Source organism: Lissotriton vulgaris, chromosome 2_1 (assembly GCF_964263255.1).
Source record: "Lissotriton vulgaris chromosome 2_1, aLisVul1.2, whole genome shotgun sequence".
Classification (NCBI taxonomy): Eukaryota; Metazoa; Chordata; class Amphibia; order Caudata; family Salamandridae; genus Lissotriton; species Lissotriton vulgaris.
In genome coordinates, this window is record NC_141687.1 from 58,925,907 (window position 1) to 58,937,666 (window position 11,760).

Sequence of the window (11,760 nt, forward strand, 5' to 3'; positions counted from 1 at the left end):
AAGATCTGGGCCACTTGAGGGTCATCGTTGGATGTGATGACTTCCATGATTTGTTCATTTGTTGTCTCCAGGGGGGGTGGTAGAATGTGGGTAGCTTGCTAATGAGACTGTTGTTGCTAGCGATGTTGATGCAAATATATTCACCGGTAGACAGAGTGACAGTTTCTGTCTGGTGCAGAGATTGTGTTTCGGTAGATGCAGGCTTTTCCACCACCTGGTTTCCTAGATCTATCTAGTCGAAATATGCCATGACTAGGGGGACTAGAAAGTCTAAAATAGGAGGAGATGAGCTGTTTAGCCAGGTTTCTGTAGGATAACGATATAAAGCTCATTTGTGATGAGTTTGTAGATATTGCGTGCATGTTTACTAGCTGATCTGCAGTTGAGGAGTAAGCATTTAATTTGGCTATTGGTATGGACAGTGGCAGCCCGAGAGAAGGTAATAAGCTTGAGGTTGTCACCATTTACAGATGTGAGATTGTGGCTGGGTTCTCTGTAGGCGTTAGCCTGAATGGTTTGTATTTGACCACTGTAGGGCTTATTAGTATCTATCAAGTGGGAGTAAAAAAGGAGGAGGGTGCGGTTGTCACTGTCAGCTAGATCAGCATTCAGTCTCCTGGGACGAGAGGAGGCATTGAGGAAGGGTATCATTTTTGAGCTAAGACAATAGGTGTACAGGTCATGGGAGAGATACATGCCTGTTTGGGAGCTGGTACAGTTCATCAAGGAACTGTTGGGTCTATGCGTGGGCAGAAGCTCGTTGGTGATGGATGTCAGTTTCTGGAGTGCATCCTTGAGGTGGAGCAGGCTTGCATCCCAGGCAGTGTGGTGACAGTTAGTTGTGGGTTCTGGTGTGATGTCCCGTAGAGGTGAGAGGCCACATGAAAGACCTAGCTGAGAAGAAATTGCATTTTTAGGGACATGGTGTGTTTGTTGTTCATGGAGGTCTTGCAGAGGACCTGATTGCATGGAGATGGGGCAGGGGTAGAAGGGAAGGTAGGGGGGATCATGGGCTGAGCAGAAGACCTGGATGGCAAGAGGTTAATCAAGTTAGTGGGTATAGTCCAGAGGAATGGAGCTTCAGGGCATAAGTGGGCACTGTGGGCGTACCTGAGGGAGCCTCGCTGGAGAGTTCAACAAACGGAACAAAGAGCGAATGGGCAGGAGAGGGTCCAGAGCTGTGTTCCCATGAAGCTGTGTGACTGCGCGCCCACGCACCTCCGTGCCCTGGAGCGCGCAGTGCTGTGTCTGTGGCGCGCACACATCACCAAGAGCATTCGCGCCGCCGCTGTATTTAGCAAGTGCTCCCTCTTGCTAAATGTCTTTTGTTTTCTAGAGTGCGGCTATGGGAAGCCCAAATCTGCCCGCAGCCACACTTTAGAAAACAAAAGAAATGCAGCACCAAACACAGCGTGTGCTTTTAGAATCACTTAAAAGCACACGCTGTGTTTGTAATCTTACACCACAATCGTCAGGGCATGCATAGAGAGCGGTTAGGTAGTGCACACAAACTTGTCCCCAAGAAGGAGCTCAAAGCGGGGTGGTGCTCCTAGCCGTGGAGATGGCTGTAGGTGGAAGTGTATTCCTGTGCCTGCCCGAGGCCACCCGGTGGCCATAAGGAGGGCAGGCCCCTTAGTCGCAGAGGGCTGCCCCCGCCCACCCCTGACTGTGGCCAGCCACTCCTCCCCAGGGCAGGGTTGCCCGGTAGGAGGTAGGCGGGTTGCTGACGCACGTCCGGGGCGGCTAGAAGGAGCTTGGGGGGTATATCTCTCCCCAGCGCCATTGCGCAGGCCTCTTTGCCTCTCCGGACGTCTCGCTGCAGATTTGGGCCACTCTTTGCTTCTGGACACTCTTTGTGTGGTGAGTGTGGCCTACAGGCCGAGGCCTACGGGCTTTACCCCCCGTCCGCCTACTCCCTCCCTGCGGCGGTCGAGCGATGACTAGGCGGCCCGCTTAGCGACCGGCCGCTGTGGAGGCGGGGGTTATGGGTTCGATTCGGGAGTTTTCCCTGCTGCGGGCCGAGGCCTACAGGCGGTACCTCCACTGCCCCTTCCGCCTATACCCTTTCCTTGGGGTGCGGGCAAGGCTAGGCGGCCCACTCCATCCTGGGCTACTTTGGAGGTTGTTTTTTTCGGCCCCCGGACCCCCCTCCCATTCGCGGTTCCTAACACCGTTGTCCGGGCGGTTTCGAGCGGCACTATGCCTCGGGATGTCTCGGCCTGGGTCCTGGGTTAGATGTGTGTATGCGCTCTCCGTCTACTCAGGCCAGGCGGGGACTGACTGTATATGTCGCATGGTTCTTCGCCCCCCCTCCCGTGGGTGTACAGCGGGGGCGGGTGGGTGCTTGGCGGTTGTTCCTTACGGGCCGTATGTCACCATGCCCTATGTCACGATCGCTTGTAACGTTAGTGTCCGCTTAACTTCTCCGGGCCGGCGACCCTGCGCAATGCCTTGCTATTAGTCACGATATCCGTTACGCTGCAGGGTTTCACCGAGCACACGGTGTTGTAAGGGCAAGAGTTTTTCCGTCGATATGATCTGTGCTCCGCTGTCGCCCTGCCTTTGTGTTTGCTTACAGTATAATGTGTGAGGCTGCCATGTACTAGAATAGGTTCAGGTTGACCAGCGGCGCATACGTTCGATTACTTGTACAATGTTGTGAGGCTGCCATGTACTAGAATAGGTTCAGGCTCCCTGGGGCCGGAAGCGGCAGACAAATCTGTTTTCCCTTTCCCCGCCACGAGCCCCAGCTTTCGGGATGTGTTCTCTAGGAGCGATTGTATGCGGGTGCCATGTGTTTAATCTCATGATGGTGTGGCCTGGTCTGTCATCAGCTTCTTGTATACGTCCAAGCGGCTGGGGTATCTTTTTGTCTGGTTTCTTTTTGCCGGGTCTGCGATATTATGCACATGACGCTGCTCCAGCTATGACGTTAGCAGACATAGACATAGCTTGGGGGCCTCTATCCTAATAGTTCATTTCCTTCCACGTTGCAGGCCCATTTGCGCGCTCCCGCCGGTGTCACTCAACAGTCTCGCAGCACCAGCAAGTTACTGTGAGGTATGTATATGCACTAAGCGTGAGGGGCAGGTTTGGTGTGGACACCTGCTACAGGGTTCCGGGCTCGGGACTAGGCCTCACATACAGGGGGACAGGGTCTGGGTGAGTCCTTACGTGTGTCTTCTGTCAATGCGCATAATACTTTTGCTCCACAGCGCCCCCTCCACAGGGCATGTTGTGGTGCGTGTGCGCGTCACCGGCTACGTCCGGCAGCTCGGGGGATGCCTCAGGCCCCGTCTTAATTTGTCTTTTTCTCACACAGTGCTTGCCCTCGTCTCTGGCATCTGGCCTGGGGAGCTGTTCTTCTCCACCCCCACCGCCCCCCCCTTTTTTCACACACGGCGCCTGGATCATTGCGTGTGAGGTATGTGTTTGGCATTGTGTCGCCACGGGGTGGCAGCATGTTTTGTGGGGGCTAGACATATAAACAGCCCAAGTGTTTCCATTCGTGACCATTTGGTTTAAAGCATAATTCGAAGAGCAGGTTACTACACCCCCCATTCTTATGGTGCCGTGTCTCGATATTTCTTTCAAGGTTTTATGTGAAGACAGTTATCTCTGGTTATGTTCGTATGTGATCATGTTGTTAAACTTCTATGCATTCCTAGATAACATCGTGCCGGGATTAGTACCGCAAGGTACCCACGTGAAAGCAGTCAGTTCTGTTTCTCTAACTTTTCTTTAGCATATGGTCCAGTTGGCTCACAGTCATTTTTCTTTCAGGGGAAGAGCCAAAGATAAGCATGGAAAGTCAGGGGTCCCCTCCGCTTTTTACGCAGACGTCACAGGTCGACGACTCAGGGATAGGACCCTCTCAGGATGCCCAGATGAAAGCACTGCTGGACATGATCAAGGCAAATGGGGTTGCGTGGGCTAGTGAACTTTTGTCGGCCAACCCTCCCAGAGCCCCCGGGGCCGGCCCCGCTCCCCCCGCCCCAGAACAAGACATTGTGGAGGATACTGGTACTTCCAGGTCCAAGCGTGTAAGGAAGCAGACAGTGAAAGACTTCCCTGCGGAACCTCCCCCCAAAACCAGGGCGGCCGAACCCGTCAGAAATGTGATTGTGCACGCCCCCGCCTCTCCCCAGGCGGTGATCCTGGCTAGCGCCCCCCCAACCCCTCGCCCGGTGGTTTCTACTGCGGACTTTGCCACCCGGGAGGACCTGACCGTCCTGACGCTTTCAGCAGCGGTCGCTCCCTTCGCCCCAGCTCCTGCCTGGTATCGTTGACTGCGCTTTTGCACTATTTGATTTCGCATTACTGCTGCCTCCTACACAGCATAGCGCTGTAGTGCGAGTGCCATTGTAATATATTTTAGACATTTCTAACGCTTCTGGGGTAATTTAATCACGGCGCTTTAATTCACGCTCTCACAGCTGTAGCGCGATTTGTACTGCTTGGATGATTGTGCATTGCCTGATTTACACTCGATTACTGGCACGCTAGCATAACACATTGAAGCAAGCATTGTCGATTGTCTGTGCCCCAGCCTACCTCCAGTTTTGTTTTCTTTCGCTGCCGCCATTTTAGTTGTTGTTGGTGGTGCCGCAGAGCCCGTCCCCCACAGCCCGCCCCGCCGCCCAGCTGACCCTCCCTCCCACGGACTGCATAGCCCGCTCTCACCCCGTAAGCGCTGTGACCGTCCTGACGCTTTCAGAAGCGGTCGCTCCCTTCGCCCCAGCTCCTGCCTGGTATTGTTGACTGCGCTATTGCACTATTTGATTTCGCATTACTGCTGCCTCCTACACAGCATAGCGCTGTAGTGCGAGTGCCATTGTAATATATTTTAGACATTTCTAACGCTTCTGGGGTAATTTAATCATGGCGCTTTAATTCGCGCTCTCACAGCTGTAGCGCGATTTGTACTGCTTGGATGATTGTGCATTGCCTGATTTACACTCGATTACTGGCACGCTAGCATAACACATTGAAGCAAGCATTGTTGATTGTCTGTGCCCCAGCCTACCTCCAGTTTCGTTTTCTTTCGCTACCGCCATTTTAGTTGTTGTTGGTGGTGCCTCAGAGCCCGTCCCCCACAGTCCGCCCCGCCTCCCAGCTGACCCTCCCTCCCACGGACTGCATAGCCCGCTCTCACCCCCGTAAGCGCTGTGACCGTCCTGACGCTTTCAGAAGCGGTCGCTCCCTTCGCCCCAGCTCCTGCCTGGTATCGTTGACTGCGCTATTGCACTATTTGATTTCGCATTACTGCTGCCTCCTACACAGCATAGCGCTGTAGTGCGAGTGCCATTCTAATATATTTTAGACATTTCTAACGCTTCTGGGGTAATTTAATCACGGCGCTTTAATTCGCGCTCTCACAGCTGTAGCGCGATTTGTACTGCTTGGATGATTGTGCATTGCCTGATTTACACTCGATTACTGGCACGCTAGCATAACACATTGAAGCAAGCATTGTCGATTGTCTGTGCCCCAGCCTACCTCCAGTTTTGTTTTCTTTCGCTGCCGCCATTTTAGTTGTTGTTGGTGGTGCCTCAGAGCCCGACCCCCACAGCCCACCCCGCCTCCCAGCTGACCCTCCCTCGCCCCTCCCCTTCCACTATCCATATATGACAGATGCATTTGCGCGCAGCGTTCACGCGCAGTGGTCGCGCCCCATTCGCGCCGAAGGTGCGCCAAAGGTAAGCCCGTCTACGCCTGTCCGTGCCTGGACCGCGCCCAGTGCCAGACCCCCTGGTCCTCGCAAAACCCACTCCACCCGCATAACGTACGACGCCGCCGCCCTCTTTGCCCTAAACCCCGGACGCACACCACAATGCTGCGAAGCCGCCCCAGGACGTACTCACGGTCCATTCGCCTGCCACTCCTGCAAGTTCACCTGCATCAGGACCCACACCAAATCCACTTCCTCCAAACACAGATCCAACTCTAACCACCTGAAGTGCATCCTGCTGAACACCCGCTCGGTCCACAGAACCGCCACTGAACTCTGGGACCTACTCGACACTGCGTCACCGGACATCGCCTTTCTTACAGAAACATGGATGAACGCATCATCAGCACCCGACATTGCCATAGCCATCCCGGACGCTTACAAAATCATCCGAAAAGACCGCACCAATCAAACAGGAGGAGGCATCGCCATCGTCCATAGGAACACCATCAAAATCACGACCAGCTCCGACGATAATCTTGCAACCGCCGAACACCTCCACTTCCAGATCCACACCGACCCTAGGACCACACTTAGAGGCACCCTCATCTACAGGCCTCCAGGAACCCGTACACAATTCAGCGATGACATCACTGACTTCGTCAGCCCACATGCCCTCGCTTCCGAGAACTACATTCTACTAGGAGACCTCAACTTCCACCTTGAAAACAAATACGACAGCAACACCACCACCCTTCTGGACAACCTGGCCAATCTCGGACTCAAACAACTTGTTGACACCCCCACCCACCTTGCCGGACACACGCTCGACCCTATCTTCACCTCCAGCAAACACATCTCCTTCGATCGCACCACAGCTCTCCATTGGACGGACCACAGTTGTGTTCACTTCAGCTACAAAACCACCTCGACCCACAACCCCCCACAACCTATTCCTCGAAGAAACTGGAACAAAATCACCACCGACCAACTCCTCACATCACTCAACCAAAACCCTCCCACCCTCTCATTGGACCCAAACCAAGCTGCCACCAAACTCAAGCAATGGATCACCCACAGCGCTGACGAATTAGCACCCCTGAAAAACCACCAGTTCAAATCAGGTCGCAAAAAGGCTCCCTGGTTCAATGATGACCTTAAAAAATCGAAGAAGCTATGCCGCACCCTAGAGAAAACATGGAGAAAAAACCCAACCACCGACAACATGACCACCCTCAAGGCAGCCTCCCGCAAACACCACCAACTGATTCGATCCACCAAGAAATCAGCATTCAATGATCGACTCGACAACAACGCCCACAACAGCAAGGAACTTTTCAACATCGTCAAAGAATTCACCAACCCCACCGCAGCATCTAACGACATCACTCCCTCCCAAGACCTTTGCGATGCGTTATCCTCCTTCTTCTACAACAAAATTGCTGACATTCACAACAGCTTCGAGAACATTCCCTGCGAACAACCCTCCCCACCCCCCCTCAGAACCTACACCGCCAACTAACAACCTCAGCGCCTGAAACCCTATCACCACTGAAGACACCATCCGCCTAATGAACTCAATCCACTCTGGCTCGCCAACCGACTCCTGCCCCCACCACATCTTCAACAAAGCAGACTCCATCATCGCACCCCATCTCCGTGATGTCATCAACTGCTCATTCAACTCTGCCACCTTCCCAGAAAGCTGGAAACACGCCGAACTCAGCGCCCTCCTGAAGAAACCCACAGCAGACCCCTCTGAACTTAAAAACTACCGACCCATATCCCTCCTCCCATTCCCTGCCAAAGTCATTGAGAAAGCCGTCAACAGCCAGCTTGCCGCCTTCCTTGAATCCAACAACTCCCTCGATCCCTCTCAGTCCGGATTTCGAGCCAAACACAGAACCGAAACCGCCCTCATTGCAGCGACAGACGACATCCGAACACTACTGGACAACGGAGAAACAGTGGCCCTCATTCTACTCGACCTCTCCGCCGCTTTCGACACAGTCTGTCACAGCACCCTTATACAACGCCTCAGCGACATCGGCATACAAGGAAAAGCCTTGGACTGGATCATCTCATTCCTCGCCGGGAGAACTCAAAGAGTCCGACTCCCCCCATTCAACTCAGAGGCCACTGAAGTCATCTGTGGCGTACCACAAGGATCATCACTCAGTCCCACTCTCTTCAACATTTACATGAGCCCACTTGCATCCATTGCACGCCAACACAACCTTAACATCATCTCCTACGCCGACGACACCCAGTTAATCCTTTCCCTCACCAAAGACCCTAACACCGCCAAAACCAATCTTCACGAAGGCATGAAAGAAGTAGCCGAATGGATGAAACACAGCCGCCTAAAACTCAACTCAGACAAAACGGAGGTGCTCATCCTAGGATCTTCCCCCTCTGCCTGGGACGACTCTTGGTGGCCTTCGGCTCTGGGCACAGCACCCATACCCACAGACCACGCACGTAACCTTGGCTTCATCCTAGATTCCTCACTGTCGATGTCCAGACAAGTCAACGCAGTCTCTTCCTCCTGCTTCAACGTACTTCGTATTCTCAAAAAAATCTTCCGCTGGATCCCCCCCGAAACAAGAAAGACTGTCACCCACGCACTAGTCACGAGTCGACTGGACTATGGAAACACACTATACGCGGGAATCACAGCCAAATTACATAAAAAAACTCCAACGCATCCAAAACGCATCAGCGAGACTCATTTTGGACAGCCCTCGCCAAGATCACATTACCGAACACCTAAAAGACCTCCACTGGCTTCCCGTCAACAAGAGAATTACGTTCCGTCTCCTCACCCACGCACACAAGGCCCTCTAGAAACTAGGACCCGAATGCCTCAACACTCGACTGTCCTTCTACACACCCACCCGCCAACTAAGATCCTTTAATCAAGCCCTCGCCGCAGTCCCGCGCATCCGAAAACCCACCATGGGTGGTAGATCCTTCTCCTTCCTGGCGGCCAACACCTGGAACTCACTCCCCACTCACCTCCGCCTTACACAAAACCACATCTCCTTCAGAAAAGAACTTAAAACCTGGCTATTCGACAAATAATGAACCCCCCCCTCCCCAAGCGCCTTGAGACCCTCTGGGTGAGTAGTGCGCTATATAAATCCCTGAACTTGAACTTGAACTTGGGTAAGCTCACAGATACCCTCTCTGTTTTTATGTCCGAGGTCAGAGCGGGTTTACTTGCTGCTCCCGTGCTTGCTTTGCCACCTGCGGGGCCCCGGGCGGTGGAGCTAGTAGTAATGGTTCCCCCGCCTATGGCATCTGGGGACGCAGTAGTAGCTCGAGTGTGGGGCGGGCTTCCGGTTCTAGGTGGGGACAGCAGCGCAGCGCCGGATTGCCCCCTTGTCGATGTGGCTTCAGCGGAGGCCGTCGCACTACCTACCTCCGTTATTCCTCCGATCCCTGCCCCAGTGCTGCTTCCCTCCCCCCCTGTGCCCATAGCCTTACCCGCGCTCCCAGCTGCACCCGCGTCTGCGCCCAACACGGTCTCCCCTGCGCCAGCGGTTATGATGACGATGGCTCCCTTGTTGTCAGGCAAATGTTCCCTTGCTTGGCAGGTACTGCAGGCAGCAAAAGAAGGCATTTGGCGTAGGGAATTTATTGACATTTTTCCCTCCTTATGTTGGGTGCCTAGGGTGTTGACATTAGGAAGATGGGTGCCAAGGATGAGGAAAAGAAAGCTCGTTTTCAGTCTTGGCCTGAAAAAACAATCAAGAACTGGAGACAGGCTTTCTCCATATTGACAGCAGTAATCACTGAGCGCTTCCCAGAGCAGGCGCATGGTCTATTTCAATACTCGAGTGTTATCACTGATGAGGCAGAATCTTCTACAGGCATGGGGTGGTACAGGTACGACTGTGAATTTCGCAAGAAAATGTCGGTCTGCCCCGAATTAGACTGGGATCAGGTGGAAGTGAGACTCTGGATACAGCATTTGGGGAACGGGAAATCAGAAGGTGTGGGCAAAGTCAACACGCAGGACAAGAAAGCTGAAACAAGTAAGGGCCAGTACTCAGAGAAGAAAAGTAATTTCAAGCAGTCCTTTCGTGGGGGGCGAGGCGGGGGGGGTTTCAATAGACAGGCAAACAGGAAGGGCTTCTCAGCAACTTGCAGGTTGTTTAATGCAGGTAATTGTACCTGGGGAAAGGCGTGCAGGTTTGCGCACTCTTGCAGTAAATGCAGTGGGGCCCATCCTGTGTCAAAATGCGACAAGCGCGATGCCGCTCCTAGCGCAACCAGCAAAGACAAATAAGAACCTTTCCCAAGCCTTGCCCCACTGTGCGCGTCCTGCTACTCCCGCTCCCCCCTCCCCCCTGCCTGGCTATGTGGATCAAATTGCTTGTGTTGTTTCCAGCGGGGACCCCCCCTCCCTCCACTCCAAGGGCCCGTCTCCAGTCATCATCCCTAACCTGTTGCCCTTGCTACCGTCCTATCCCAATGAGAAAGACAGGAATGTCCTGGCTGAAGGTTTCCTGGAGGGCTTCAAGATCCCTTACCAGGGTCCCAGGGTCAGCAGGGACGCTGAGAATCAGAAGTCTGTTAGGGACCTCCCTGAGATTGTAGGGAAGAAAATCTGCAAGGAAGTGTCGTTGGGGAGGGTGGCGGGCCCGTTCAGCTCTCCTCCCCTCCATGATTTTGTAGTGTCCCCATTGGGTGTGGTTCCTAAAAAGGAGCCGGGGGGCCTTCATGTTAATTCACAACCTTTCTTTCCCAGAGGGCAACTCTGTGAACTCTTGGCTAGCAGAGGGGGCTTGCTCCGTTTCCTACTGTTCCCTGGACATGGCAGTTGACCTGGTTAGGAGAGCGGGGGAAGGGGCCTGGCTTGCAAAGGCAGATATTGAGGCAGCGTTCCGACTTTTGCCCGTGCACACAGACAGTCAGCATCTTTTGGGCTTTAAATGGAAAGAGGAGTACTATTTTGACAAATGCATGCCTATGGGTTGGGCCGTATTCAGTGGGCCCTCTCCTCGAAGTATGGTGTCACAGCTGTGTCCCATTACCTTGATGATTTCCTTTTCATTGGGAGGGAGGGCACGCAGGAATGTCAGGAGGGTCTGAATAGTTTCATTGACTTGGCGAGTCACCTGGGTGTGCCTTTGGCGCCTGGCAAGACTGAGGGTCCGGCACAGGTTCTTACTTTCCTGGGCATCGAGTTGGATACGGTAATGGGCGTGCCTAGACTTCCGGCCGAGAAAGTACAGGGCCTGAAACGGGACATTCAGGATTTGTTGGGAAGGGACAAAGCACCTCTGGGGGTCATCCAGAGTCTCCTGGGCAAACTTAACTTCGCAGCTAGAGTCATACCAGTGGGACGAGTGTTTGCTAGGAGGTTAGCCAGGGCCACTGCTAAGGTCTTTAAACGTCATCATTTTGTAAAATTGACGGCAGGCCTGAAGAAAGACCTGTTAATGTGGGCTGAATTTCTGTCAGATTTCAATGGTACTGTCATCTGGAGGTCCCCGTGGGTGGACAGCCCCGAAATCAGCATGTTCACCGATGCCTCTGGGAGGGAGTGTTTCGGGGCTATCCTGGGCGATTTGTGGTGCGCGCAGGAGTGGCCAAATGCTTGGCGCAAGCGTGGGATCACTTCCAACATAACTGTCCTGGAACTCTTCCCTATCGTGGTGTCGCTGCATCTCTGGCCGGGCCCATTGTCTAATAGGAAGGTCCTTTTCTGGTCGGACAATATGGCAGTTGTTCAAGCCATCAACGGTCAAACAGCTAGTTGCCCCTTGGTTCTTTGCTTACTAAGAGAGTTAGCCAGTAGGAGCCTGCGCTGCAATTTGGAATTTAGGGCTAGACACATTGCGGGGGTCAAAAATGTCGCGGCTGACGCTCTTTCTCGTTTTCAGTGGGACCATTTCCGGGCGGCGTGCCCACAGGCGGGAAAGGAGATGACCCCCTTCGCACCAGGACTTTGGCGCATCTTGGAGTGGAGCAGGAGCTGAGAGAGTTAGGGGAGAGATCTTTAGCCCCAGGTACGAGGAGGCGCTATGGTAGTCACCTGGCCAACTTCCGCAGAGCCATTGTCGAGTTGGGTTTGGTTG